Source organism: Amia ocellicauda, unplaced genomic scaffold (assembly GCF_036373705.1).
Source record: "Amia ocellicauda isolate fAmiCal2 unplaced genomic scaffold, fAmiCal2.hap1 HAP1_SCAFFOLD_34, whole genome shotgun sequence".
In the NCBI taxonomy this organism is placed as follows: Eukaryota; Metazoa; Chordata; class Actinopteri; order Amiiformes; family Amiidae; genus Amia; species Amia ocellicauda.
The window spans coordinates 558,267-581,805 of NW_027102909.1; the positions used below are offsets into that span (position 1 = coordinate 558,267).

Here is a 23,539-nt window from a genome sequence, read left to right on the forward strand (position 1 = left end):
GTAAACCCTGCATATTCCAACTGCTTATTTTAAAGGACATGTTCATATATTTTATTATACTTGTCTCTTCTACATAAGAAAGTTTAATTTGTGGTCTACAACTGATATTATATTACTATTAATAATTATATATGGATATACATAATAATCACACAAAGATTTTATCTTTGCATCAAAATATCAGAATAATTAAATCACATTTTTTCTTACTCTCCATCTCCACAACCATATATATGTGTGTTGAGGCTCAGTTAACTCAGCAGTGTGGTACAGATGACACTGAGGAGTTGCCTTATCTGGGCCAGCTGGGCAGCATCGGGCCTCCAGGCTCTGGAAGCCGCTGCTGCGTGGCTGTGTGGCTGTGCTGGTCCCCGGCTGTCCGCTCTGCTGTGCTGGACGGGCCCTCTGGGGATGGGGGGGTGGGGAATGGGGCCGCGGGGTCTCAGGGGCTGGGGCTGGGGTGGAGCCGGTGGCTGGGGATGTGGCCGGGGGCTGGGGGGGTTGCTCCTGGTCTCGAGGTGGGGGTGTGTGGGGTTTCGGCCCAGGGTTGTGTCCTTGAGGACCTTTGAGATGATCCTCACACCCGTCTTGTTGAGGTGGACGTGGTCATACAGGTGATGTGGCTGGATGTCTCAGTGGTGTGCCAGGTGGACGTTGGGGAGGAGGGCACATCTTCGGGACACTTCTGCGTTGATGGCCTGGATGATGTGCAGGGGCACGTCTGTGCGGGGCAGCAGTGTGGAGATGGAAATTTTGGCAGTTGGGAATTCCTCTGTGGCTTTCGTTGCTACCTGTCTCAGGGCTGAGGCCACATCGCCCCTGCGGGCACTCAGGTCGTTAGTGCCGGTGTGGATGAGGATGTGTTTGACTTGGCAAAGCCTCCTCTTGGAGAGCAGCTCCAGGGCTCTCTGTGCTGTGGAGCACCAAAGCTTTTTCACTTTTCGCCCAGGGAAGAGGCGCCTCTCAACCAGGAACTTCCCATTGGATTCGCTCAGAATGACCACCTCTGCGTTGACCTGCCACTCCGGGTTTGCGTCGGGAGTGGTGGGGGCAGCGGGTGTGTTTTGGGGGAGTGGCGTTTCAGGGGGTTGTGTATTAGTGGCAGGTCTGGTGATAGTGGGTGTGTCAGGAGTGGTGGGGAGTGTGGGTGGATCAGTGGGTGCGTCAGGGGTTGGAGGTGTTGTGGGGTCAGTGCAGTGCAGTCTCTGTGCTCCAGTGATGTGTAGCTCCTCTCTTAGCTCCTCCAGCTGGCTCTGCAGGCTCCTTAGCTGGCTGTGCTGGGGTGTCCTGGTCAGCTCCTCCCTCGCTCTGCGCAGCTCCGTCCTCAGGGTTTGGCTCTGCTCCTCCAGGTCTCTCACTGCTGCTCTCAGCTCATGGATCTCAGCCTTGTGCTGCATCTTTAGTCTGTGCATCTCATCCCGGAGCTGATCGCACAAGGAGGTCTGGGCCAGGGTGCTCAAGGTCTGCTCCCTGAACTCCGCAAACTCCAGCTCCAGCACTGATAGGCATTCCTTTAGTGTTTTAATGTTGCTGGAGAGTTTTGGGGAGACAGGGGGGCAGTCTGTGGGAGATGGGGCACTGTCTGGCTCCGTGTGGCTGGGGGCAGACTGCAGGGTGGCCGGCTCTGGCTCTTGTTTCTCTACCTCAGTCTGCTGCTTTGAGGTGTGGAAGCCGAGAGCTAATTGGTCCAGGCTGCTCTCGCTGCCCTGCACCATGATGGTCCCGTTGTGGTATACATTAAAAGTGAGCATCACACTGTCTGTGTCTTTCTCTACCAGCACTGAGATCTGCCTGCCTCTGCTAATGCCCCTCTTGTTGTTATTGGGGTATGTCTGGCACAGGGTTTTGTGAAAGGCGGTGTAGAACAGTAGATTGTTCTTGACCCTGTTTTCTCCTTTACCGGTGTAGTCTAGGATGAGGGTCTCAGGAGATGCTCTCATCACAGCTTGTTTGTAGTCCTTCTTAGCCTGTGCAGAGCGAATGTCTTCAGGGTATCAGATTTCAAAAGGCAGCTCTGCAGTCAGACTGCTGTTCGATAGATTTCTATCAGTCTCAGTGGCAGTTGGGCTCTCTCCTACTGTCACTCTATTCAAATCGGAGCTCTGCATTTTCATTGGCTGAGTCAACTACTGAGAATGCTTATTTATTTTATTAATACATATTTTTTTGTTTAATTATTTGTCTCTTACCTCCAATTCTTGTCTTCAGCTTTTCTTTTCTGAATTTTCTTCCTGAACTGTCTCTCTGCTTTCTTCTTTTTGTGTTTCTCTTAAAATTATTATTTTTTGAATACTTTTTCTTCTGAATTTCTATTCCATGTCTTCTGTGTATGTTTATAGTGCTATATATTCATTTGTAAATCACAAATTAATTCCGCTTATGTATAAAAACAAATGTTTTTTAGGAGCTCATATTCCTCTCTCTCTCTCTCTCTCTCTCTCAATTCATTTCATTTGTATTGTCAAAGCAATTGGACATACATAAACATACATACATATACACTCACCTAAAGGATTATTAGGAACACCTGTTCAATTTCTCATTAATGCAATTATCTAATCAACCAATCACATGGCAGTTGCTTCAATGCATTTAGGGGTGTGGTCCTGGTCAAGACAATCTCCTGAACTCCAAACTGAATGTCTGAATGGGAATGAAAGGTGATTTAAGCAATTTTGAGCGTGGCATGGTTGTTGGTGCCAGACGGGCCGGTCTGAGTATTTCACAATCTGCTCAGTTACTGGGATTTTCACGCACAACCATTTCTAGGGTTTACAAAGAATGGTGTGAAAAGGGAAAAACATCCAGTATGCGGCAGTCCTGTGGGCGAAAATGCCTTGTTGATGCTAGAGGTCAAGGAGAATGGGCCGACTGATTCAAGCTGATAGAAGAGCAACTTTGACTGAAATAACCACTCGCTACAACCGAGGTATGCAGCAAAGCATTTGTGAAGCCACAACACGTACAACCTTGAGGCGGATGGGCTACAACAGCAGAAGACCCCACCGGGTACCACTCATCTCCACTACAAATAGGAAAAAGAGGTGAGACATTCAGATGGTAGAGTCAGAATTTGGCGTAAACAGAATGAGAACATGGATCCATCATGTCTTGTTACCACTGTGCAGGCTGGTGGTGGTGGTGTAATGGTGTGGGGGATGTCTTCTTGGCACACTTTAGGCCCCTTAGTGCCAATTGGGCATCGTTTAAATGCTACGGCCTACCTGAGCATTGTTTCTGACCATGTCCATCCCTTTTTGACCACCATGTACCCATCCTCTGATGGCTACTTCCAGCAGGATAATGCACCATGTCACAAAGGTCGAATCATTTCAAATTGGTTTCTTGAACATGACAATGAGTTCACTGTACTAAACTGGCCCCCACAGTCACCAGATCTCAACCCAATAGAGCATCTTTGGGATGTGGTGGAACGGGAGCTTCGTGCCCTGGATGTGCATCCCACAAATCTCCATCAACTGCAAGATGCTATCCTATCAATATGGGCCAACATTTCTAAAGAATGCTTTCAGCACCTTGTTGAATCAATGCCATGTAGAATTAAAGCAGTTCTGAAGGCGAAAGAGGGTCAAACACAGTATTAGTATGGTGTTCCTAATAATCCTTTAGGTGAGTTCATCGTAGCTCTTAATACTCTCTTTCTGTCTGGAGGAGATATAATTGAAGTATTGTACACGTACCCGGCTACTTTCAACACCCATTGCTGCACTGATATTTTTCCCTCCATTTTTCTTTATCCATTTTTTTTTTGCTGGAAGTTCCGTCAATACCCGTCAGCCTTTAAGAGACATCATGCAGCCAGGCCTCTTGGCTTGCGGCCACACCGTCCTGAACGCGCCCAATCTCATCAGATCTCGGAAGCTAAACGGGGCAAGGGTTCGTCAGTACTTGGATGGGTGACCTCCTGGAGATATCAGGTGCTGCAAGTTATTTCGTCTCCTGGGTAACTTTATCGTAGCTCTAAATACTCTCTTTCTGTCTGGAGGAGATATAATTGAAGAATTGTACACATACCCGGCTACTTTCAACACCCTTTGCTGCACTGATATTTTTCCCTCCATTTTTCTTTTTTCTTTTTTCTTTTGCTGGAAGTTCCGTCAATAACCTCCAGCCTTTAAGAGACATCATGCAGCCAGGCCTCTTGGCTTGAGGCCACACCGGCCTGAACGCGCCCGATCTCGTCAGATCTCGGAAGCTAAACGGGGCAGGGCCTTGTCAGTACTTGGATGGGAGACCTCCTAGAAATACTAGGTGCTGCAAGCTTTTTACGTCTCCTGGGTAACTTCATCGTAGCTCTTAATACTCTCTTTCTGTCTCCAGGAGATATAATTGAAGAATTGTACACGTACCCGGCTACTTTCAACACCCTTTGCTGCACTGGTATATTTCCCTCTATTTTTCTTTTTTTTTTTGCTGGAAGTTCCGTCAATACCCGCCAACCTTTAAGAGACATCATGCAGCCAGGCATCTCGGCTTGCGGCCACACCATCCTGAACGCGCCCGATCTCGTCAGATCTCGGAAACTAAACGGGGCAGGGCCTGGTCAGTACTTCGATGGGAGATCTCCTGGAAATACCAGGTGCTGCCAGCTTTTTACGTCTCCTGGGGAACTTCATCGTAGCTCTTAATACTCTCTTTCTGTCTGGAAAAGACATAATTGAAGAATTGTACACGTACCCGGCTACTTTCAACACCCTTTCCTGCACTGATATTTTTCCCTCCATTTTTCTATATATTTATTTTTTTTTTTGCTGGAAATTCCGTCAATACCCGCCAGCCTTTAAGAGACATCATGCAGCCAGGCATCTCGGCTTGCGGCCACACCATCCTGAACGCGCCCGATCTCGTCAGATCTCGGAAGCTAAACGGGGCAGGACCTGGTCAGTACATGAATGTGAGACCTCCTGGAAATACCTGGTGCTGCAAGCTTTTACGTCTCCTGGGTAACTTTATCGTAGCTCTTAATACTCTCTATCTGTCTGGAGGAGATATAATTGAAGTATTGTACACGTACCCAGCTACTGTCAACACCATTTGCTGCACTGATATTTTTCCATCCATTTTTCTTTATCCATTTTTTTTTTGCTGGAAGTTCCGTCAATACCCGTCAGCCTTTAAGAGACATCATGCAGCCAGGCCTCTTGGCTTGCGGCCACACCGTCCTGAACGCGCCCAATCTCATCAGATCTCGGAAGCTAAACGGGGCAAGGGTTCGTCAGTACTTGGATGGGTGACCTCCTGGAGATATCAGGTGCTGCAAGTTATTTCGTCTCCTGGGTAACTTTATCGTAGCTCTAAATACTCTCTTTCTGTCTGGAGGAGATATAATTGAAGAATTGTACACATACCCGGCTACTTTCAACACCCTTTGCTGCACTGATATTTTTCCCTCCATTTTTCTTTTTTCTTTTTTATTTTGCTGGAAGTTCCGTCAATAACCTCCAGCCTTTAAGAGACATCATGCAGCCAGGCCTCTTGGCTTGAGGCCACACCGGCCTGAACGCGCCCGATCTCGTCAGATCTCGGAAGCTAAACGGGGCAGGGCCTGGTCAGTACTTTGATGGGAGACCTCCTGGAAATACCAGGTGCTGCTAGCTTTTTCGTCTCCTGGGTAACTTCATCGTAGCTCTTAATACTCTCTTTCAGTCTGCAGGAGATATAATTGAAGAATTGTACATGTACCCGGCTACTTTCAACACCCTTTGCTGCACTGATATTTTTCCATCCATTTTTCTTTTTTTTTTTTTTGCTGGAAGTTCCGTCAATACCCGCCAACCTTTAAGAGACATCATGCAGCCAGGCCTCTCGGCTTGCGGACACAAAGTCCTGAACGCGCCCGATCTCGTCAGATCTCGGAAACTAAACGGGGCAGGGCCTGGTCGGTACTTCGATGGGAGATCTCCTGGAAATACCAGGTGCTGCCAGCTTTTTACGTCTCCTGGGGAACTTCATCGTAGCTCTTAATACTCTCTTTCTGTCTGGAGAAGACATAATTGAAGAATTGTACACGTACCCGGCTACTTTCAACACCCTTTCCTGCACTGATATTTTTCCCTCCATTTTTCTATATATTTTTTTTTTTTTTTGCTGGAAATTCCGTCAATACCCGCCAGCCTTTAAGAGACATCATGCAGCCAGGCATCTCGGCTTGCGGCCACACCATCCTGAACGCGCCCGATCTCGTCAGATCTCGGAAGCTAAACGGGGCAGGACCTGGTCAGTACATGAATGTGAGACCTCCTGGAAATACCTGGTGCTGCAAGCTTTTACGTCTCCTGGGTAACTTTATCGTAGCTCTTAATACTCTCTATCTGTCTGGAGGAGATATAATTGAAGTATTGTACACGTACCCAGCTACTGTCAACACCATTTGCTGCACTGATATTTTTCCATCCATTTTTCTTTTTTTTTTTTTTTTTTGCTGGAAGTTCCGTCAATACCCGCCAACCTTTAAGAGACATCATGCAGCCAGGCCTCTTGGCTTGCGGCCACACCGTCCTGAATGCGCCCGATCTCGTCAGATCTCGGAAGCTAAATGGGGCAGGGCCTGGTCAGTACTTGGATGGGAGACCTCCTAGAAATACCAGGTGCTGCAAGCTTTTTACGTCTCCTGGGTAACTTCATCGTAGCTCTTAATACTCTCTTTCTGTCTCCAGGAGATATAATTGAAGAATTGTACACGTACCCGGCTACTTTCAACACCCTTTGCTGCACTGGTATATTTCCCTCTATTTTTCTTTTTTTTTTTTGGTGGCAGTTCCGTCAATACCCGCCAGCCTTTAAGAGACATCATGCAGCCAGGCATCTCGGCTTGCGGCCACACCATCCTGAACGCGCCCGATCTCGTCAGATCTCGGAAGCTAAACGGGGCAGGACCTGGTCAGTACATGAAAGTGAGACCTCCTGGAAATACCTAGTGCTGCAAGCTTTTACGTCTCCTGGGTAACTTTATCGTAGCTCTCAATACTCTCTCTCTGTCTGGAGGAGATATAATTGAAGTATTGTACACGTATCCAGCTACTGTCAACACCCTTTGCTGCACTGATATTTTTCCATCCATTTTTCTTTTTTCTTTTTTTCTTTTTTTTTTTTGCTGGAAGTTCCGTCAATACCCGCCAACCTTTAAGAGACATCATGCAGCCAGGCCTTTCGGCTTGTGGCCACACCGTCCTGAATGCGCCCGATCTCGTCAGATCTCGGAAGCTAAACGGGGCAGGGCCTTGTCAGTACTTGGATGGGAGACCTCCTAGAAATACCAGGTGCTGCAAGCTTTTTACGTCTCCTGGGTAACTTCATCGTAGCTCTTAATACTCTCTTTCTGTCTCCAGGAGATATAATTGAAGAATTGTACACGTACCCGGCTACTTTCAACACCCTTTGCTGCACTGGTATATTTCCCTCTATTTTTCTTTTTTTTTTTGCTGGAAGTTCCGTCAATACCCGCCAACCTTTAAGAGACATCATGCAGCCAGGCCTCTTGGCTTGCGGCCACACCGTCCTGAATGCGCCCGATCTCGTCAGATCTCGGAAGCTAAACGGGGCAGGGCCTGGTCAGTACTTGGATGGGAGACCTCCTAGAAATACCAGGTGCTGCAAGCTTTTTACGTCTCCTGGGTAACTTCATCGTAGCTCTTAATACTCTCTTTCTGTCTCCAGGAGATATAATTGAAGAATTGTACACGTACCCGGCTACTTTCAACACCCTTTGCTGCACTGGTATATTTCCCTCTATTTTTCTTTTTTTTTTTTGGTGGCAGTTCCGGCAATACCCGCCAGCCTTTAAGAGACATCATGCAGCCAGGCATCTCGGCTTGCGGCCACACCATCCTGAACGCGCCCGATCTCGTCAGATCTCGGAAGCTAAACGGGGCAGGACCTGGTCAGTACATGAAAGTGAGACCTCCTGGAAATACCTAGTGCTGCAAGCTTTTACGTCTCCTGGGTAACTTTATCGTAGCTCTCAATACTCTCTCTCTGTCTGGAGGAGATATAATTGAAGTATTGTACACGTATCCAGCTACTGTCAACACCCTTTGCTGCACTGATATTTTTCCATCCATTTTTCTTTTTTCTTTTTTTCTTTTTTTTTTTTGCTGGAAGTTCCGTCAATACCCGCCAACCTTTAAGAGACATCATGCAGCCAGGCCTTTCGGCTTGTGGCCACACCGTCCTGAATGCGCCCGATCTCGTAAGATCTCGGAAGCTAAACGGGGCAGGACCTGGTCAGTACTTGGGTGGGAGACCTCCTGGAAATACCTGGTGCTGCAAGATTTTACGTCTCCTGGGTAACTTTATCGTAGCTCTTAGTTCTTTCTTTCTGTCTGGAGGAGATATAATTGAAGAATTGTACACGTACCCAGCTACTGTCAACACCCTTTGCTGCACTGATATTTTTCCATCCATTTTTCTTTTTTTTTTTTTTTTTTTTTTTTTTGCTGGAAGTTCTGTCAATACCCGCCAACCTTTAAGAGACATCATGCAGCCAGGCCTTTCGGCTTGTGGCCACACCGTCCTGAATGCGCCCGATCTCGTCAGATCTCGGAAGCTAAACGGGGCAGGGCCTGGTCAGTACTTGGATGGGAGACCTCCTAGAAATACCAGGTGCTGCAAGCTTTTACGTCTCCTGGGTAACTTTATCGTAGCTCTCAATACTCTCTCTCTGTCTGGAGGAGATATAATTGAAGTATTGTACACGTATCCAGCTACTGTCAACACCCTTTGCTGCACTGATATTTTTCCATCCATTTTTCTTTTTTCTTTTTTTCTTTTTTTTTTTTGCTGGAAGTTCCGTCAATACCCGCCAACCTTTAAGAGACATCATGCAGCCAGGCCTTTCGGCTTGTGGCCACACCGTCCTGAATGCGCCCGATCTCGTAATATCTCGGAAGCTAAACGGGGCAGGACCTGGTCAGTACTTGGATGGGAGACCTCCTGGAAATACCTGGTGCTGCAAGATTTTACGTATCCTGGGTAACTTCATCGTAGCTCTTAATACTCTCTTTCTGTCTCCAGGAGATATAATTGAAGAATTGTACACGTACCCGGCTACTTTCAACACCCTTTCCTGCACTGATATTTTTCCCTCCAGTTTTCTATTTTTTTTTTTTTTTTTTTTGCTGGAAATTCCGTCAATACCCGCCAGCCTTTAAGAGACATCATGCAGCCAGGCATCTCGGCTTGCGGCCACACCATCCTGAACTCGCCCGATCTCGTCAGATCTTGGAAGCTAAACGGGGCAGGACCTGGTCAGTACATGAATGTGAGACCTCCTGGAAATACCTGGTGCTGCAAGCTTTTACGTCTCCTGGGTAACTTTATCGTAGCTCTTAATACTCTCTATCTGTCTGGAGGAGATATATTTGAAGAATTGTACACGTACCCGGCTACTTTCAACACCCTTTCCTGCACTGATATTTTTCCATCCATTTTTCTTTTTTTTTTTTTTTTTTGCTGGAAATTCCGTCAATACACGCCAGCCTTTAAGAGACATCATGCAGCCAGACATCTCGGCTTGCGGCCACACCGTCCTGAACGCGCCCGATTTCGTCAGATCTCGGAAGCTAAACGGGGCAGGACCTGGTCAGTACTTGAATGTGAGACCTCCTGGAAATACCTGGTGCTGCAAGCTTTTACGTATCCTGGGTAACTTTATCGTAGCTCTTAATACTCTCTATCTGTCTGGAGGAGATATAATTGAAGAATTGTACACGTACCCGGCTACCTTCAACACGCTTTGCTGCACTGATATTTTTCCCTCCATTTTTCTTTTTTCTTTTGTTTCTTGCTGGAAGTTCCATCAATACACGCCAGCCTTTAAGAGACATCATGCAGCCAGGCCTCTTGGCTTGAGGCCACACCGTCCTGAAGACGCAAGATCTCGTCAGATCTCGGAAGAAAAACTGGGCAGGGCCTGGTCAGTAATTGGATGGTTGACCTCCTGGAAATACCAGGTGCTGAAAGCTTTTTACATCTCCTGGGTAACTTCAGCGTAGCTCTTAATACTCTCATTCAGTCTGGAGGAGATTTAATTGAAGAATTGTACATGTACCCGGCTACTTTCAACACCCTGTCCTGCACTGATATTTTTCCCTCCATTTTTCTATTTATTTATTTTTTATTTTTTGCTGGAAGTTCCGTCAATACCCGCCAGCCTTTAAGAGACATCATGCAGCCAGGCCTCTTGGCTTGCGGCCACACCGTCCTGAACACGCCCAATCTCATCAGATCTCAGAAGCTAAGCGGGGCAGGGCCTGGTCAGTACTTGGATGGGTGACCTCCTGGAAATACCAGGTGCTGCAAGCTTTTTACGTCTCCTGGGTAACTTCATCATAGCTCTTAATACTCTCTTTCAGTCTGTAGGAGATATTATTGAAGAATTGTACACGTACCCGGCTACTTTCAAAACCCTTTGCTGCACTGATATTTTTCCCTCCATTTTTCTTTTTTCTTTTTTTTTTTGCTTGAAGTTCCGTCAATACCCGCCAGCCTTAAAGAGACATCATGCAGCCGGGCCTCTTGGCTTTCGGCCACACCGTCCTGAACGCGCATGATATTGTCAGATCTCGGAAGCTAAACGGGCAGGACCTGGTCAGTACTTGAATGTGAGACCTCCTGGAAATACCTAGTGCTGCAAGCTTTTACGTCTCCTGGGTAACTTTATCGTAGCTCTCAATACTCTCTCTCTGTCTGGAGGAGATATAATTGAAGTATTGTACACGTATCCAGCTACTGTCAACACCCTTTGCTGCACTGATATTTTTCCATCCATTTTTCTTTTTTCTTTTTTTCTTTTTTTTTTTTGCTGGAAGTTCCGTCAATACCCGCCAACCTTTAAGAGACATCATGCAGCCAGGCCTTTCGGCTTGTGGCCACACCGTCCTGATTGCGCCCGATCTCGTAAGATCTCGGAAGCTAAACGGGGCAGGACCTGGTCAGTACTAGGATGGGAGACCTCCTGGAAATACCTGGTGCTGCAAGATTTTACGTCTCCTGGGTAACTTTATCGTAGCTCTTAGTTCTTTCTTTCTGTCTGGAGGAGATATAATTGAAGAATTGTACACGTACCCAGCTACTGTCAACACCCTTTGCTGCACTGATATTTTTCCATCCATTTTTCTTTTTTTTTTTTTTTTTTTTTTTTTTTGCTGGAAGTTCTGTCAATACCCGCCAACCTTTAAGAGACATCATGCAGCCAGGCCTTTCGGCTTGTGGCCACACCGTCCTGAATGCGCCCGATCTCGTCAGATCTCGGAAGCTAAACGGGGCAGGGCCTGGTCAGTACTTGGATGGGAGACCTCCTAGAAATACCAGGTGCTGCAAGCTTTTACGTCTCCTGGGTAACTTTATCGTAGCTCTCAATACTCTCTCTCTGTCTGGAGGAGATATAATTGAAGTATTGTACACGTATCCAGCTACTGTCAACACCCTTTGCTGCACTGATATTTTTCCATCCATTTTTCTTTTTTCTTTTTTTCTTTTTTTTTTTTGCTGGAAGTTCCGTCAATACCCGCCAACCTTTAAGAGACATCATGCAGCCAGGCCTTTCGGCTTGTGGCCACACCGTCCTGAATGCGCCCGATCTCGTAAGATCTCGGAAGCTAAACGGGGCAGGACCTGGTCAGTACTTGGATGGGAGACCTCCTGGAAATACCTGGTGCTGCAAGATTTTACGTCTCCTGGGTAACTTTATCGTAGCTCTTAGTTCTTTCTTTCTGTCTGGAGGAGATATAATTGAAGAATTGTACACGTACCCAGCTACTGTCAACACCCTTTGCTGCACTGATATTTTTCCATCCATTTTTCTTTTTTTTTTTTTTTTTTTTTTTTTTTTTCTGGAAGTTCTGTCAATACCCGCCAACCTTTAAGAGACATCATGCAGCCGGGCCTTTTGGCTTGTGGCCACACCGTCCTGAATGCGCCCGATCTCGTCAGATCTCGGAAGCTAAACGGGGCAGGGCCTGGTCAGTACTTGGATGGGAGACCTCCTAGAAATACCAGGTGCTGCAAGATTTTTACGTCTCCTGGGTAACTTCATCGTAGCTCTTAATACTCTCTTTCTGTCTCCAGGAGATATAATTGAAGAATTGTACACGTACCCGGCTACTTTCAACACCCTTTCCTGCACTGATATTTTTCCCTCCAGTTTTCTATTTTTTTTTTTTTTTTTTTTGCTGGAAATTCCGTCAATACCCGCCAACCTTTAAGAGACATCATGCAGCCAGGCCTTTCGGCTTGTGGCCACACCGTCCTGAATGCGCCCGATCTTGTCAGATCTCGGAAGCTAAACGGGGCAGGGCCTGGTCAGTACTTGGATGGGAGACCTCCTAGAAATACCAGGTGCTGCAAGCTTTTTACGTCTCCTGGGTAACTTCATCGTAGCTCTTAATACTCTCTATCTGTCTGGAGGAGATATAATTGAAGTATTGTACACGTACCCAGCTACTGTCAACACTATTTGCTGCACTGATATTTTTCCATCCATTTTTCTTTTTTTTTTTTTTTTTTTCCTGGCAGTTCCGTCAATACCCGCCAGCCTTTAAGAGACATCATGCAGCCAGGCATCTCAGCTTGCGGCCACACCATCCTGAACGCGCCCGATCTCGTCAGATCTCGGAAGCTAAACGGGGCAGGACCTGGTCAGTACATGAAAGTGAGACCTCCTGGAAATACCTCGTGCTGCAAGCTTTTACGTCTCCTGGGTAACTTTATCGTAGCTCTTAATACTCTCTCTCTGTCTGGAGGAGATATAATTGAAGTAATGTACACGTATCCAGCTACTGTCAACACCCTTTGCTGCACTGATATTTTTCCATTTATTTTTCTTTTTTCTTTTTTTAATTTTTTTTTTGGCTGGAAGTTCCGTCAATACCCGCCAACCTTTAAGAGACATCATGCAGCCAGGCCTTTCGGCTTGTGGCCACTCCGTCCTGAACGCGCCCGATCTCATCAGATCTCGGAAGCTAAACGGGGCAGGGCCTGGTCAGTACTTTGATGGGAGACCTCCTGGAAATACCAGGTCCTGCAAGCTTTTTACGTCTCCTGGGTAACTTCATCGTAGCTCTTAATACTCTCTTTCTGTCTCCAGGAGATATAATTGAAGAATTGTACACGTACCCGGCTACTTTCAACACCCTTTCCTGCACTGATATTTTTCCCTCCATTTTTCTTTATTTTTTTTTATTTTTTTTGCTGGAAATTCCGTCAATACCCGCCAGCCTTTAAGAGACATCATGCAGCCAGACATCTCAGCTTGCGGCCACACCGTCCTGAACGCGCCCGATCTTGTCAGATCTCGGAAGCTAAACGGGGCAGGACCTGGTCAGTACATGAATGTGAGACCTCCTGGAAATACCTCGTGCTGCAAGCTTTTACGTCTCCTGGGTAACTTTATCGTAGCTCTTAATGCTCTCTATCTGTCTGGAGGAGATATAATTGAAGTATTGTACACGTACCCAGCTACTGTCAACACCCTTTGCTGCACTGATATTTTTCCATCCATTTTTTTTTTTTTTTGCTGAAAGTTCCGTCAATATCCGCCAGCCTTTAAGAGACATCATGCAGCCAGGCCTCTTGGCTTGTAGTCACACCGTCCTGAACGCGCCCGATCTTGTCAAATCTCGGAAGCTAACGGGGCAGGGCCTGGTCAGTACTTGGATGGGAGACCTCCTAGAAATACCAGGTGCTGCAAGCTTTTTACGTCTCCTGGGTAACTTCATCATAGCTCTTAATACTCGTTTTCAGTCTGCAGGAGATATAATTGAAGAATTGTACACGTACCCGGCTACTTTCAACACCCTTTCCTGCACTGATATTTTTCCCTCCATTTTTCTATTTTTTTTTTTTTTTCTTTTTGCTGGAAGTTCCGTCAATACCCGCCAACCTTTAAGAGACATCATGCAGCCAGGCCTTTCTGCTTGTGGCCACACCGTCCTGAATGCGCCCGATCTCGTCAGATCTCGGAAGCTAAACGGGGCAGGGCCTGGTCAGTACTTGGATGGGAGACCTCCTAGAAATACTAGGTGCTGCAAGCTTTTTACGTCTCCTGGGTAACTTCATCGTAGCTCTTAATACTCTCTTTCTGTCTCCAGGAGATATAATTGAAGAATTGTACACGTACCCGGCTACTTTCAACACCCTTTGCTGCACTGGTATATATCCCTCTATTTTTCTTTTTTTTTTTTGCTGGCAGTTCCGTCAATACCCACCAACCTTTAAGAGACATCATGCAGCCAGGCCTTTCGGCTTGTGGCCACACCGTCCTGAATGCGCCCTATCTCGTCAGATCTCGGAAGCTAAACGGGGCAGGGCCTGGTCAGTACTTGGATGGGAGACCTCCTAGAAATACCAGGTGCTGCAAGCTTTTTACGTCTCCTGGGTAACTTCATCGTAGCTCTTAATACTCTCTCTCTGTCTGGAGGAGATATAATTGAAGTATTGTACACGTATCCAGCTACTGTCAACACCCTTTGCTGCACTGATATTTTTCCATCCATTTTTCTTTTTTCTTTTTTTATATTTTTTTTTTGCTGGAAGTTCCGTCAATACCCGCCAACCTTTAAGAGACATCATGCAGCCAGGCATCTCGGCTTGCGGCCACACCGTCCTGAAGACGCAAGATCTCGTCAGATCTCGGAAGAAAAACTGGGCAGGGCCTGGTCAGTAATTGGATCGGTGACCTCCTGGAAATACCAGGTGCTGAAAGCTTTTTACATCTCCTGGGTAACTTCAGCGTAGCTCTTAATACTCTCATTCAGTCTGGAGGAGATATAATTGAAGAATTGTACATGTACCCGGCTACTTTCAACACCCTGTCCTGCACTGATATTTTTCCCTCCATTTTTCTATTTATTTATTTTTTATTTTTTGCTGGAAGTTCTGTCAATACCCGCCAGCCTTTAAGAGACATCATGCAGCCCGGCCTCTTGGCTTGTGGCCACACCGTCCTGAACACGCCCGATCTCGTCAGATCTCGGAAGCTAAACGGGGCAGGGACTCGTCAGTACTTGGATGGGAGACCTCCTGGAAATACCTGGTACTGCAAGCTTTTTACGTCTCCTGGGAAACTTCATCGTAGCTCTTAATACTCTCTATCTGTCTGGAGGAGATATAATTGAAGTATTGTACACGTACCCGGCTACTTTCAACAGCCTTTGCTGCACTGATATTTTTCCCTCCATTTTCCATTTTTTTTTTTTTTTTTTTTTTGCTGGAAGTTCGTCAATACCCGCCAGCCTTTAAGAGACATCATGCAGCCAGGCCTCTTGGCTTGCGGCCACACCGTCCTGAACGCGCCCGATCTCATCAGATCTCGGAAGCTAACGGGGCAGGGCCTGGTCAGTACTTGGATGGGTGACCTCCTGGAAATACCAGGTGCTGCAAGCTTTTTACGTCTCCTGGGTAACTTCATCGTAGCTCTTAATACTCTCTTTCTGTCTCCAGGAGATATAATTGAAGAATTGTACACGTACCCGGCTACTTTCAACACCCTTTGCTGCACTGGTATATTTTCCTCTATTTTTCTTTTTTTTTTTTGCTGGCAGTTCCGTCAATACCCGCCAGCCTTTAAGAGACATCATGCAGCCAGGCATCTCGGCTTGCGGCCACACCATCTTGAACGCGCCCGATCTCGTCAGATCTCGGAAGCTAAACGGGGCAGGACCTGGTCAGTACATGAAAGTGAGACCTCCTGGAAATACCTAGTTCTGCAAGCTTTTACGTCTCCTGGGTAACTTTATCGTAGCTCTTAATACTCTCTCTCTGTCTGTAGGAGATATAATTGAAGTATTGTACACGTACCCAGCTACTGTCAACACCATTTGCTGCACTGATATTTTTCCATCCATTTTTCTTTTTTTTTTTTTTTTTTGCTGGAAGTTCCGTCAATACCCGCCAACCTTTAAGAGACATCATGCAGCCAGGCCTTTCGGCTTGTGGCCACACCGTCCTGAATGCGCCTGATCTCGTTAGATCTCGGAAGCTAAACGGGGCAGGGCCTGGTCAGTACTTGGATGGGAGACCTCCTGGAAATACCTGGTGCTGCAAGATTTTACGTCTCCTGGGTAACTTTATCGTAGCTCTTAGTTCTCTCTTTCTGTCTGGAGGAGATATAATTGAAGAATTGTACACGTACCCAGCTACTGTCAACACCCTTTCCTGCACTGATATTTTTCCCGCCATTTTTCAATTTATTTTTTTTTTTCTGGAAATTCCGTCAATACCCGCCAGCCTTTAAGAGACATCATGCAGCCAGGCATCTTGGCTTGCGGCCACACCATCCTGAACGCGCCCGATCAAGTCAGATCTCGGAAGCTAAACGGGGCAGGACCTGGTCAGTACATGAATGTGAGACCTCCTGGAAATACCTGGTGCTGCAAGCTTTTACGTCTCCTGGGTAACTTTATCGTAGCTCTTAATACTCTCTATCTGTCTGGAGGAGATATAATTGAAGTATTGTACACGTACCCAGCTACTGTCAACACCATTTGCTGCACTGATATTTTTCCATCCATTTTTCTTTTTTTTTTTTTTTTTGCAGGAAGTTCCGTCAATACCCGCCAACCTTTAAGAGACATCATGCAGCCAGGCCTCTCGGCTTGTGGCCACACCGTCCTGAACGCGCCCGATCTCGTCAGTTCTCGGAAGCTAAACGGGGCAGGACCTGGTCAGTACTTGAATGTGAGACCTCCTGGAAATACCTGGTGCTGCAAGCTTTTACGTCTCCTGGGTAACTTTATCGTAGCTCTTAATACTCTCTATCTGTCTGGAGGAGATATAATTGAAGAATTGTACACGTACCCGGCTACCTTCAACACGCTTTGCTGCACTGATATTTTTCCCTCCATTTTTCTTTTTTCTTTTGTTTCTTGCTGGAAGTTCCATCAATACCCTCCAGCCTTTAAGAGACATCATGCAGCCAGGCCTCTTGGCTTGAGGCCACACCGTCCTGAAGACGCAAGATCTCGTCAGATCTCGGAAGAAAAACTGGGCAGGGCCTGGTCAGTAATTGGATGGTTGACCTCCTGGAAATACCAGGTGCTGAAAGCTTTTTACATCTCCTGGGTAACTTCAGCGTAGCTCTTAATACTCTCATTCAGTCTGGAGGAGATATAATTGAAGAATTGTACATGTACCCGGCTACTTTCAACACCCTGTCCTGCACTGATATTTTTCCCTCCATTTTTCTATTTATTTATTTTTTATTTTTTGCTGTAAGTTCCATCAATACCCGCCAGCCTTTAAGAGACATCATGCAGCCAGGCCTCTTGGCTTGCGGCCACACCGTCCTGAACGCGCCCGATCTCGTCAGATCTCGGAAGCTAACGGGGCAGGGCCTGGTCAGTACTTGGATGGGTGACCTCCTGGAAATACCAGGTGCTGCAAGCTTTTTACGTCTCCTGGGTAACTTCATCATAGCTCTTAATACTCTCTTTCAGTCTGTAGGAGATATTATTGAAGAATTGTACACGTACCCGGCTACTTTCAAAACCCTTTGCTGCACTGATATTTTTCCCTCCATTTTTCTTTTTTCTTTTTTTTTTTGCTTGAAGTTCCGTCAATACCCGCCAGCCTTAAAGAGACATCATGCAGCCGGGCCTCTTGGCTTTCGGCCACACCGTCCTGAACGCGCATGATATTGTCAGATCTCGGAAGCTAAACGGGCAGGACCTGGCCAGTACTTGAATGTGAGACCTCCTGGAAATACCAGGTGCTGCAAGCTTTTACGTCTCCTGGGTAACTTTATCGTAGCTCTTAATACTCTCTTTCAGTCTGCAGGAGATATAATTGAAGAATTGTACACGTACCCGGCTACTTTCAACACCCTTTCCTGCACTGATATTTTTCCCTCCATTTTTCTATTTTTTTTTTTTTTTTTTTTTGCTGGAAGTTCCGTCAATACCCGCCAACCTTTAAGAGACATCATGCAGCCAGGCCTTTCGGCTTGTGGCCACACCGTCCTGAATGCGCCCGATCTCGTCAGATCTCGGAAGCTAAACGGGGCAGGGCCTGGTCAGTACTTGGATGGGAGACCTCCTAGAAATACCAGGTGCTGCAAGCTTTTTACGTCTCCTGGGTAACTTCATCGTAGCTCTTAATACTCTCTATCTGTCTGGAGGAGATATAATTGAAGTATTGTACACGTACCCAGCTACTGTCAACACTATTTGCTGCACTGATATTTTTCCATCCATTTTTCTTTTTTTTTTTTTTTTTTTGCTGGCAGTTCCGTCAATACCCGCCAGCCTTTAAGAGACATCATGCAGCCAGGCATCTCAGCTTGCGGCCACACCATCCTGAACGCGCCCGATCTCGTCAGATCTCGGAAGCTAAACGGGGCAGGACCTGGTCAGTACATGAAAGTGAGACCTCCTGGAAATACCTAGTGCTGCAAGCTTTTACGTCTCCTGGGTAACTTTATCGTAGCTCTTAATACTCTCTCTCTGTCTGGAGGAGATATAATTGAAGTATTGTACACGTATCCAGCTACTGTCAACACCCTTTGCTGCACTGATATTTTTCCATTTATTTTTCTTTTTTCTTTTTTTAATTTTTTTTTTTGCTGGAAGTTCCGTCAATACCCGCCAACCTTTAAGAGACATCATGCAGCCAGGCCTTTCGGCTTGTGGCCACTCCGTCCTGAACGCGCCCGATCTCGTCAGATCTCGGAAGCTAAACGGGGCAGGGCCTGGTCAGTACTTTGATGGGAGACCTCCTGGAAATACCAGGTCCTGCAAGCTTTTTACGTCTCCTGGGTAACTTCATCGTAGCTCTTAATACTCTCTTTCTGTCTCCAGGAGATATAATTGAAGAAATGTACACGTACCCGACTACTTTCAACACCCTTACCTGCACTGATATTTTTCCCTCCATTTTTCTTTTTTTTTTTTTTTTTTTTTGCTGGAAATTCCGTCAATACCCGCCAGCCTTTAAGAGACATCATGCAGCCAGACATCTCGGCTTGCGGCCACACCGTCCTGAACGCGCCCGATCTTGTCAGATCTCGGAGGCTAAACGGGGCAGGACCTGGTCAGTACATGAATGTGAGACCTCCTGGAAATACCTCGTGCTGCAAGCTTTTACGTCTCCTGGGTAACTTTATCGTAGCTCTTAATGCTCTCTATCTGTCTGGAGGAGATATAATTGAAGTATTGTACACGTACCCAGCTACTGTCAACACCCTTTGCTGCACTGATATTTTTCCATCCATTTTTCTTTTTTTTATTTTTTTTGCAGGAAGTTCCGTCAATACCCGCCAACCTTTAAGAGACATCATGCAGCCAGGCCTCTCGGCTTGTGGCCACACCGTCCTGAACGCGCCCGATCTCGTCAGATCTCGGAAGCTAAACGGGGCAGGACCTGGTCAGTACTTGAATGTGAGACCTCCTGGAAATACCTGGTGCTGCAAGCTTTTACGTCTCCTGGGTAACTTTATCGTAGCTCTTAATACTCTCTATCTGTCTGGAGGAGATATAATTGAAGAATTGTACACGTACCCGGCTACCTTCAACACGCTTTGCTGCACTGATATTTTTCCCTCCATTTTTCTTTTTTCTATTGTTTCTTGCTGGAAGTTCCATCAATACCCTCCAGTCTTTAAGAGACATCATGCAGCCAGGCCTCTTGGCTTGAGGCCACACCGTCCTGAAGACGCAAGATCTCGTCAGATCTCGGAAGCTAAGCGGGGCAGGGCCTGGTCAGTACTTGGATGGGAGACCTCCTGGAAATACCTGGTGCTGCAAGCTTTTTACGTCTCCTGGGAAACTTCATCGTAGCTCTTAATACTCTCTATCTGTCTGGAGGAGATATAATTGAAGTATTGTACACGTACCCGGCTACTTTCAACAGCCTTTGCTGCACTGATATTTTTCCCTCCATTTTCCATTTTTTTTTTTTTTTTTTTTTGCTGGAAGTTCCATCAATACCCGCCAGCCTTTAAGAGACATCATGCAGCCAGGCCTCTTGGCTTGCGGCCACACCGTCCTGAACGCGCCCGATCTCGTCAGATCTCGGAAGCTAACGGGGCAGGGCCTGGTCAGTACTTGGATGGGTGACCTCCTGGAAATACCAGGTGCTGCAAGCTTTTTACGTCTCCTGGGTAACTTCATCATAGCTCTTAATACTCTCTTTCAGTCTGTAGGAGATATTATTGAAGAATTGTACACGTACCCGGCTACTTTCAAAACCCTTTGCTGCACTGATATTTTTCCCTCCATTTTTCTTTTTTCTTTTTTTTTTTGCTTGAAGTTCCGTCAATACCCGCCAGCCTTAAAGAGACATCATGCAGCCGGGCCTCTTGGCTTTCGGCCACACCGTCCTGAACGCGCATGATATTGTCAGATCTCGGAAGCTAAACGGGCAGGACCTGGTCAGTACTTGAATGTGAGACCTCCTGGAAATACCAGGTGCTGCAAGCTTTTACGTCTCCTGGGTAACTTTATCGTAGCTCTTAATACTCTCTTTCAGTCTGCAGGAGATATAATTGAAGAATTGTACACGTACCCGGCTACTTTCAACACCCTTTCCTGCACTGATATTTTTCCCTCCATTTTTCTATTTTTTTTTTTTTTTTTTTTGCTGGAAGTTCCGTCAATACCCGCCAACCTTTAAGAGACATCATGCAGCCAGGCCTTTCGGCTTGTGGCCACACCGTCCTGAATGCGCCCGATCTCGTCAGATCTCGGAAGCTAAACGGGGCAGGGCCTGGTCAGTACTTGGATGGGAGACCTCCTAGAAATACCAGGTGCTGCAAGCTTTTTACGTCTCCTGGGTAACTTCATCGTAGCTCTTAATACTCTCTATCTGTCTGGAGGAGATATAATTGAAGTATTGTACACGTACCCAGCTACTGTCAACACTATTTGCTGCACTGATATTTTTCCATCCATTTTTCTTTTTTTTTTTTTTTTTTTTGCTGGCAGTTCCGTCAATACCCGCCAGCCTTTAAGAGACATCATGCAGCCAGGCATCTCAGCTTGCGGCCACACCATCCTGAACGCGCCCGATCTCGTCAGATCTCGGAAGCTAAACGGGGCAGGACCTGGTCAGTACATGAAAGTGAGACCTCCTGGAAATACCTAGTGCTGCAAGCTTTTACGTCTCCTGGGTAACTTTATCGTAGCTCTTAATACTCTCTCTCTGTCTGGAGGAGATATAATTGAAGTATTGTACACGTATCCAGCTACTGTCAACACCCTTTGCTGCACTGATATTTTTCCATTTATTTTTCTTTTTTCTTTTTTTAATTTTTTTTTTTGCTGGAAGTTCCGTCAATACCCGCCAACCTTTAAGAGACATCATGCAGCCAGGCCTTTCGGCTTGTGGCCACTCCGTCCTGAACGCGCCCGATCTCATCAGATCTCGGAAGCTAAACGGGGCAGGGCCTGGTCAGTACTTGGATGGGTGACCTCCTGGAAATACCAGGTGCTGCAAGCTTTTTACGTCTCCTGGGTAACTTCATCATAGCTCTTAATACTCTCTTTCAGTCTGTAGGAGATATTATTGAAGAATTGTACACGTACCCGGCTACTTTCAAAACCCTTTGCTGCACTGATATTTTTCCCTCCATTTTTCTTTTTTCTTTTTTTTTTTGCTTGAAGTTCCGTCAATACCCGCCAGCCTTAAAGAGACATCATGCAGCCGGGCCTCTTGGCTTTCGGCCACACCGTCCTGAACGCGCATGATATTGTCAGATCTCGGAAGCTAAACGGGCAGGACCTGGTCAGTACTTGAATGTGAGACCTCCTGGAAATACCAGGTGCTGCAAGCTTTTACGTCTCCTGGGTAACTTTATCGTAGCTCTTAATACTCTCTTTCAGTCTGCAGGAGATATAATTGAAGAATTGTACACGTACCCGGCTACTTTCAACACCCTTTCCTGCACTGATATTTTTCCCTCCATTTTTCTATTTTTTTTTTTTTTTTTTTTTGCTGGAAGTTCCGTCAATACCCGCCAACCTTTAAGAGACACCATGCAGCCAGGCCTTTCGGCTTGTGGCCACACCGTCCTGAATGCGCCCGATCTCGTCAGATCTCGGAAGCTAAACGGGGCAGGGCCTGGTCAGTACTTGGATGGGAGACCTCCTAGAAATACCAGGTGCTGCAAGCTTTTTACGTCTCCTGGGTAACTTCATCGTAGCTCTTAATACTCTCTATCTGTCTGGAGGAGATATAATTGAAGTATTGTACACGTACCCAGCTACTGTCAACACTATTTGCTGCACTGATATTTTTCCATCCATTTTTCTTTTTTTTTTTTTTTTTTTGCTGGCAGTTCCATCAATACCCGCCAGCCTTTAAGAGACATCATGCAGCCAGGCATCTCAGCTTGCGGCCACACCATCCTGAACGCGCCCGATCTCGTCAGATCTCGGAAGCTAAACGGGGCAGGACCTGGTCAGTACATGAAAGTGAGACCTCCTGGAAATACCTAGTGCTGCAAGCTTTTACGTCTCCTGGGTAACTTTATCGTAGCTCTTAATACTCTCTCTCTGTCTGGAGGAGATATAATTGAAGTATTGTACACGTATCCAGCTACTGTCAACACCCTTTGCTGCACTGATATTTTTCCATTTATTTTTCTTTTTTCTTTTTTTAATTTTTTTTTTTGCAGGAAGTTCCGTCAATACCCGCCAACCTTTAAGAGACATCATGCAGCCAGGCCTCTCGGCTTGTGGCCACACCGTCCTGAACGCGCCCGATCTCGTCAGATCTCGGAAGCTAAACGGGGCAGGACCTGGTCAGTACTTGAATGTGAGACCTCCTGGAAATACCTGGTGCTGCAAGCTTTTACGTCTCCTGGGTAACTTTATCGTAGCTCTTAATACTCTCTATCTGTCTGGAGGAGATATAATTGAAGAATTGTACACGTACCCGGCTACCTTCAACACGCTTTGCTGCACTGATATTTTTCCCTCCATTTTTCTTTTTTCTTTTGTTTCTTGCTGGAAGTTCCATCAATACCCTCCAGCCTTTAAGAGACATCATGCAGCCAGGCCTCTTGGCTTGAGGCCACACCGTCCTGAAGACGCAAGATCTCGTCAGATCTCGGAAGAAAAACTGGGCAGGGCCTGGTCAGTAATTGGATGGTTGACCTCCTGGAAATACCAGGTGCTGAAAGCTTTTTACATCTCCTGGGTAACTTCAGCGTAGCTCTTAATACTCTCATTCAGTCTGGAGGAGATATAATTGAAGAATTGTACATGTACCCGGCTACTTTCAACACCCTGTCCTGCACTGATATTTTTCCCTCCATTTTTCTATTTATTTATTTTTTATTTTTTGCTGGAAGTTCCGTCAATACCCGCCAGCCTTTAAGAGACATCATGCAGCCAGGCCTCTTGGCTTGCGGCCACACCGTCCTGAACACGCCCGATCTCATCAGATCTCGGAAGCTAAGCGGGGCAGGGCCTGGTCAGTACTTGGATGGGAGACCTCCTGGAAATACCTGGTGCTGCAAGCTTTTTACGTCTCCTGGGAAACTTCATCGTAGCTCTTAATACTCTCTATCTGTCTGGAGGAGATA

The 23,539-nt window shown here is 46.4% G+C and overlaps 17 non-coding genes and 38 pseudogenes across 17 annotated transcripts; all 55 read left to right on the top strand.

Moving 5' to 3' along the window:
* Positions 1–3,831: 3,831 nt before the first annotated feature.
* Positions 3,832–3,950, top strand: LOC136732092 (uncharacterized; annotated as a pseudogene).
* Positions 3,951–4,165: 215 nt separating this feature from the next.
* LOC136732437 (uncharacterized) lies at positions 4,166–4,284 on the top strand (annotated as a pseudogene).
* Positions 4,285–4,493: 209 nt separating this feature from the next.
* LOC136732352 (uncharacterized) lies at positions 4,494–4,612 on the top strand (annotated as a pseudogene).
* A 219-nt stretch (positions 4,613–4,831) lies between these two features.
* On the top strand, positions 4,832–4,950 carry LOC136732401 (uncharacterized; annotated as a pseudogene).
* A 215-nt stretch (positions 4,951–5,165) lies between these two features.
* Positions 5,166–5,284, top strand: LOC136732093 (uncharacterized; annotated as a pseudogene).
* Positions 5,285–5,499: 215 nt separating this feature from the next.
* On the top strand, positions 5,500–5,618 carry LOC136732369 (uncharacterized; annotated as a pseudogene).
* Positions 5,619–5,829: 211 nt separating this feature from the next.
* LOC136732118 (uncharacterized) lies at positions 5,830–5,948 on the top strand (annotated as a pseudogene).
* Positions 5,949–6,167: 219 nt separating this feature from the next.
* On the top strand, positions 6,168–6,286 carry LOC136732402 (uncharacterized; annotated as a pseudogene).
* Positions 6,287–6,501: 215 nt separating this feature from the next.
* LOC136732193 (5S ribosomal RNA) lies at positions 6,502–6,620 on the top strand. Its single transcript, XR_010809832.1, has one exon. It is a non-coding gene; the product is annotated as a 5S ribosomal RNA (ribosomal RNA).
* A 210-nt stretch (positions 6,621–6,830) lies between these two features.
* LOC136732558 (uncharacterized) lies at positions 6,831–6,949 on the top strand (annotated as a pseudogene).
* Positions 6,950–7,173: 224 nt separating this feature from the next.
* On the top strand, positions 7,174–7,292 carry LOC136732303 (uncharacterized; annotated as a pseudogene).
* Positions 7,293–7,501: 209 nt separating this feature from the next.
* On the top strand, positions 7,502–7,620 carry LOC136732266 (5S ribosomal RNA). Its single transcript, XR_010809911.1, has one exon. It is a non-coding gene; the product is annotated as a 5S ribosomal RNA (ribosomal RNA).
* A 210-nt stretch (positions 7,621–7,830) lies between these two features.
* Positions 7,831–7,949, top strand: LOC136732559 (uncharacterized; annotated as a pseudogene).
* Positions 7,950–8,173: 224 nt separating this feature from the next.
* LOC136732323 (uncharacterized) lies at positions 8,174–8,292 on the top strand (annotated as a pseudogene).
* A 223-nt stretch (positions 8,293–8,515) lies between these two features.
* LOC136732088 (5S ribosomal RNA) lies at positions 8,516–8,634 on the top strand. Its single transcript, XR_010809769.1, has one exon. It is a non-coding gene; the product is annotated as a 5S ribosomal RNA (ribosomal RNA).
* A 224-nt stretch (positions 8,635–8,858) lies between these two features.
* Positions 8,859–8,977, top strand: LOC136732462 (uncharacterized; annotated as a pseudogene).
* Positions 8,978–9,196: 219 nt separating this feature from the next.
* Positions 9,197–9,315, top strand: LOC136732531 (uncharacterized; annotated as a pseudogene).
* Positions 9,316–9,530: 215 nt separating this feature from the next.
* LOC136732386 (uncharacterized) lies at positions 9,531–9,649 on the top strand (annotated as a pseudogene).
* A 215-nt stretch (positions 9,650–9,864) lies between these two features.
* On the top strand, positions 9,865–9,983 carry LOC136732124 (uncharacterized; annotated as a pseudogene).
* Positions 9,984–10,204: 221 nt separating this feature from the next.
* Positions 10,205–10,323, top strand: LOC136732227 (5S ribosomal RNA). The gene has a single exon (XR_010809873.1). It is a non-coding gene; the product is annotated as a 5S ribosomal RNA (ribosomal RNA).
* Positions 10,324–10,881: 558 nt separating this feature from the next.
* On the top strand, positions 10,882–11,000 carry LOC136732326 (uncharacterized; annotated as a pseudogene).
* A 224-nt stretch (positions 11,001–11,224) lies between these two features.
* LOC136732099 (5S ribosomal RNA) lies at positions 11,225–11,343 on the top strand. The gene has a single exon (XR_010809770.1). It is a non-coding gene; the product is annotated as a 5S ribosomal RNA (ribosomal RNA).
* Positions 11,344–11,567: 224 nt separating this feature from the next.
* LOC136732305 (uncharacterized) lies at positions 11,568–11,686 on the top strand (annotated as a pseudogene).
* Positions 11,687–11,911: 225 nt separating this feature from the next.
* On the top strand, positions 11,912–12,030 carry LOC136732239 (5S ribosomal RNA). Its single transcript, XR_010809886.1, has one exon. It is a non-coding gene; the product is annotated as a 5S ribosomal RNA (ribosomal RNA).
* A 220-nt stretch (positions 12,031–12,250) lies between these two features.
* On the top strand, positions 12,251–12,369 carry LOC136732256 (5S ribosomal RNA). The gene has a single exon (XR_010809901.1). It is a non-coding gene; the product is annotated as a 5S ribosomal RNA (ribosomal RNA).
* Positions 12,370–12,586: 217 nt separating this feature from the next.
* LOC136732578 (uncharacterized) lies at positions 12,587–12,705 on the top strand (annotated as a pseudogene).
* Positions 12,706–12,929: 224 nt separating this feature from the next.
* On the top strand, positions 12,930–13,048 carry LOC136732297 (uncharacterized; annotated as a pseudogene).
* Positions 13,049–13,268: 220 nt separating this feature from the next.
* On the top strand, positions 13,269–13,387 carry LOC136732612 (uncharacterized; annotated as a pseudogene).
* A 206-nt stretch (positions 13,388–13,593) lies between these two features.
* Positions 13,594–13,711, top strand: LOC136732554 (uncharacterized; annotated as a pseudogene).
* A 221-nt stretch (positions 13,712–13,932) lies between these two features.
* LOC136732225 (5S ribosomal RNA) lies at positions 13,933–14,051 on the top strand. Its single transcript, XR_010809871.1, has one exon. It is a non-coding gene; the product is annotated as a 5S ribosomal RNA (ribosomal RNA).
* Positions 14,052–14,261: 210 nt separating this feature from the next.
* On the top strand, positions 14,262–14,380 carry LOC136732335 (uncharacterized; annotated as a pseudogene).
* A 225-nt stretch (positions 14,381–14,605) lies between these two features.
* LOC136732115 (uncharacterized) lies at positions 14,606–14,724 on the top strand (annotated as a pseudogene).
* A 221-nt stretch (positions 14,725–14,945) lies between these two features.
* On the top strand, positions 14,946–15,064 carry LOC136732481 (uncharacterized; annotated as a pseudogene).
* A 220-nt stretch (positions 15,065–15,284) lies between these two features.
* LOC136732187 (5S ribosomal RNA) lies at positions 15,285–15,402 on the top strand. The gene has a single exon (XR_010809825.1). It is a non-coding gene; the product is annotated as a 5S ribosomal RNA (ribosomal RNA).
* Positions 15,403–15,612: 210 nt separating this feature from the next.
* LOC136732086 (uncharacterized) lies at positions 15,613–15,731 on the top strand (annotated as a pseudogene).
* Positions 15,732–15,946: 215 nt separating this feature from the next.
* LOC136732273 (5S ribosomal RNA) lies at positions 15,947–16,065 on the top strand. The gene has a single exon (XR_010809917.1). It is a non-coding gene; the product is annotated as a 5S ribosomal RNA (ribosomal RNA).
* Positions 16,066–16,278: 213 nt separating this feature from the next.
* Positions 16,279–16,397, top strand: LOC136732528 (uncharacterized; annotated as a pseudogene).
* A 214-nt stretch (positions 16,398–16,611) lies between these two features.
* LOC136732422 (uncharacterized) lies at positions 16,612–16,730 on the top strand (annotated as a pseudogene).
* Positions 16,731–16,945: 215 nt separating this feature from the next.
* On the top strand, positions 16,946–17,064 carry LOC136732125 (uncharacterized; annotated as a pseudogene).
* Positions 17,065–17,285: 221 nt separating this feature from the next.
* On the top strand, positions 17,286–17,403 carry LOC136732198 (5S ribosomal RNA). Its single transcript, XR_010809838.1, has one exon. It is a non-coding gene; the product is annotated as a 5S ribosomal RNA (ribosomal RNA).
* Positions 17,404–17,957: 554 nt separating this feature from the next.
* LOC136732111 (5S ribosomal RNA) lies at positions 17,958–18,076 on the top strand. The gene has a single exon (XR_010809771.1). It is a non-coding gene; the product is annotated as a 5S ribosomal RNA (ribosomal RNA).
* Positions 18,077–18,293: 217 nt separating this feature from the next.
* LOC136732560 (uncharacterized) lies at positions 18,294–18,412 on the top strand (annotated as a pseudogene).
* Positions 18,413–18,636: 224 nt separating this feature from the next.
* Positions 18,637–18,755, top strand: LOC136732332 (uncharacterized; annotated as a pseudogene).
* A 219-nt stretch (positions 18,756–18,974) lies between these two features.
* LOC136732664 (uncharacterized) lies at positions 18,975–19,093 on the top strand (annotated as a pseudogene).
* Positions 19,094–19,307: 214 nt separating this feature from the next.
* LOC136732355 (uncharacterized) lies at positions 19,308–19,426 on the top strand (annotated as a pseudogene).
* Positions 19,427–19,641: 215 nt separating this feature from the next.
* On the top strand, positions 19,642–19,760 carry LOC136732415 (uncharacterized; annotated as a pseudogene).
* A 220-nt stretch (positions 19,761–19,980) lies between these two features.
* Positions 19,981–20,098, top strand: LOC136732199 (5S ribosomal RNA). Its single transcript, XR_010809839.1, has one exon. It is a non-coding gene; the product is annotated as a 5S ribosomal RNA (ribosomal RNA).
* A 553-nt stretch (positions 20,099–20,651) lies between these two features.
* LOC136732123 (5S ribosomal RNA) lies at positions 20,652–20,770 on the top strand. The gene has a single exon (XR_010809772.1). It is a non-coding gene; the product is annotated as a 5S ribosomal RNA (ribosomal RNA).
* Positions 20,771–20,988: 218 nt separating this feature from the next.
* Positions 20,989–21,107, top strand: LOC136732561 (uncharacterized; annotated as a pseudogene).
* Positions 21,108–21,331: 224 nt separating this feature from the next.
* LOC136732254 (5S ribosomal RNA) lies at positions 21,332–21,450 on the top strand. The gene has a single exon (XR_010809899.1). It is a non-coding gene; the product is annotated as a 5S ribosomal RNA (ribosomal RNA).
* A 554-nt stretch (positions 21,451–22,004) lies between these two features.
* Positions 22,005–22,123, top strand: LOC136732134 (5S ribosomal RNA). Its single transcript, XR_010809773.1, has one exon. It is a non-coding gene; the product is annotated as a 5S ribosomal RNA (ribosomal RNA).
* Positions 22,124–22,340: 217 nt separating this feature from the next.
* LOC136732562 (uncharacterized) lies at positions 22,341–22,459 on the top strand (annotated as a pseudogene).
* Positions 22,460–22,683: 224 nt separating this feature from the next.
* On the top strand, positions 22,684–22,802 carry LOC136732356 (uncharacterized; annotated as a pseudogene).
* Positions 22,803–23,017: 215 nt separating this feature from the next.
* Positions 23,018–23,136, top strand: LOC136732126 (uncharacterized; annotated as a pseudogene).
* A 221-nt stretch (positions 23,137–23,357) lies between these two features.
* LOC136732082 (5S ribosomal RNA) lies at positions 23,358–23,476 on the top strand. The gene has a single exon (XR_010809768.1). It is a non-coding gene; the product is annotated as a 5S ribosomal RNA (ribosomal RNA).
* Positions 23,477–23,539: the final 63 nt, after the last annotated feature.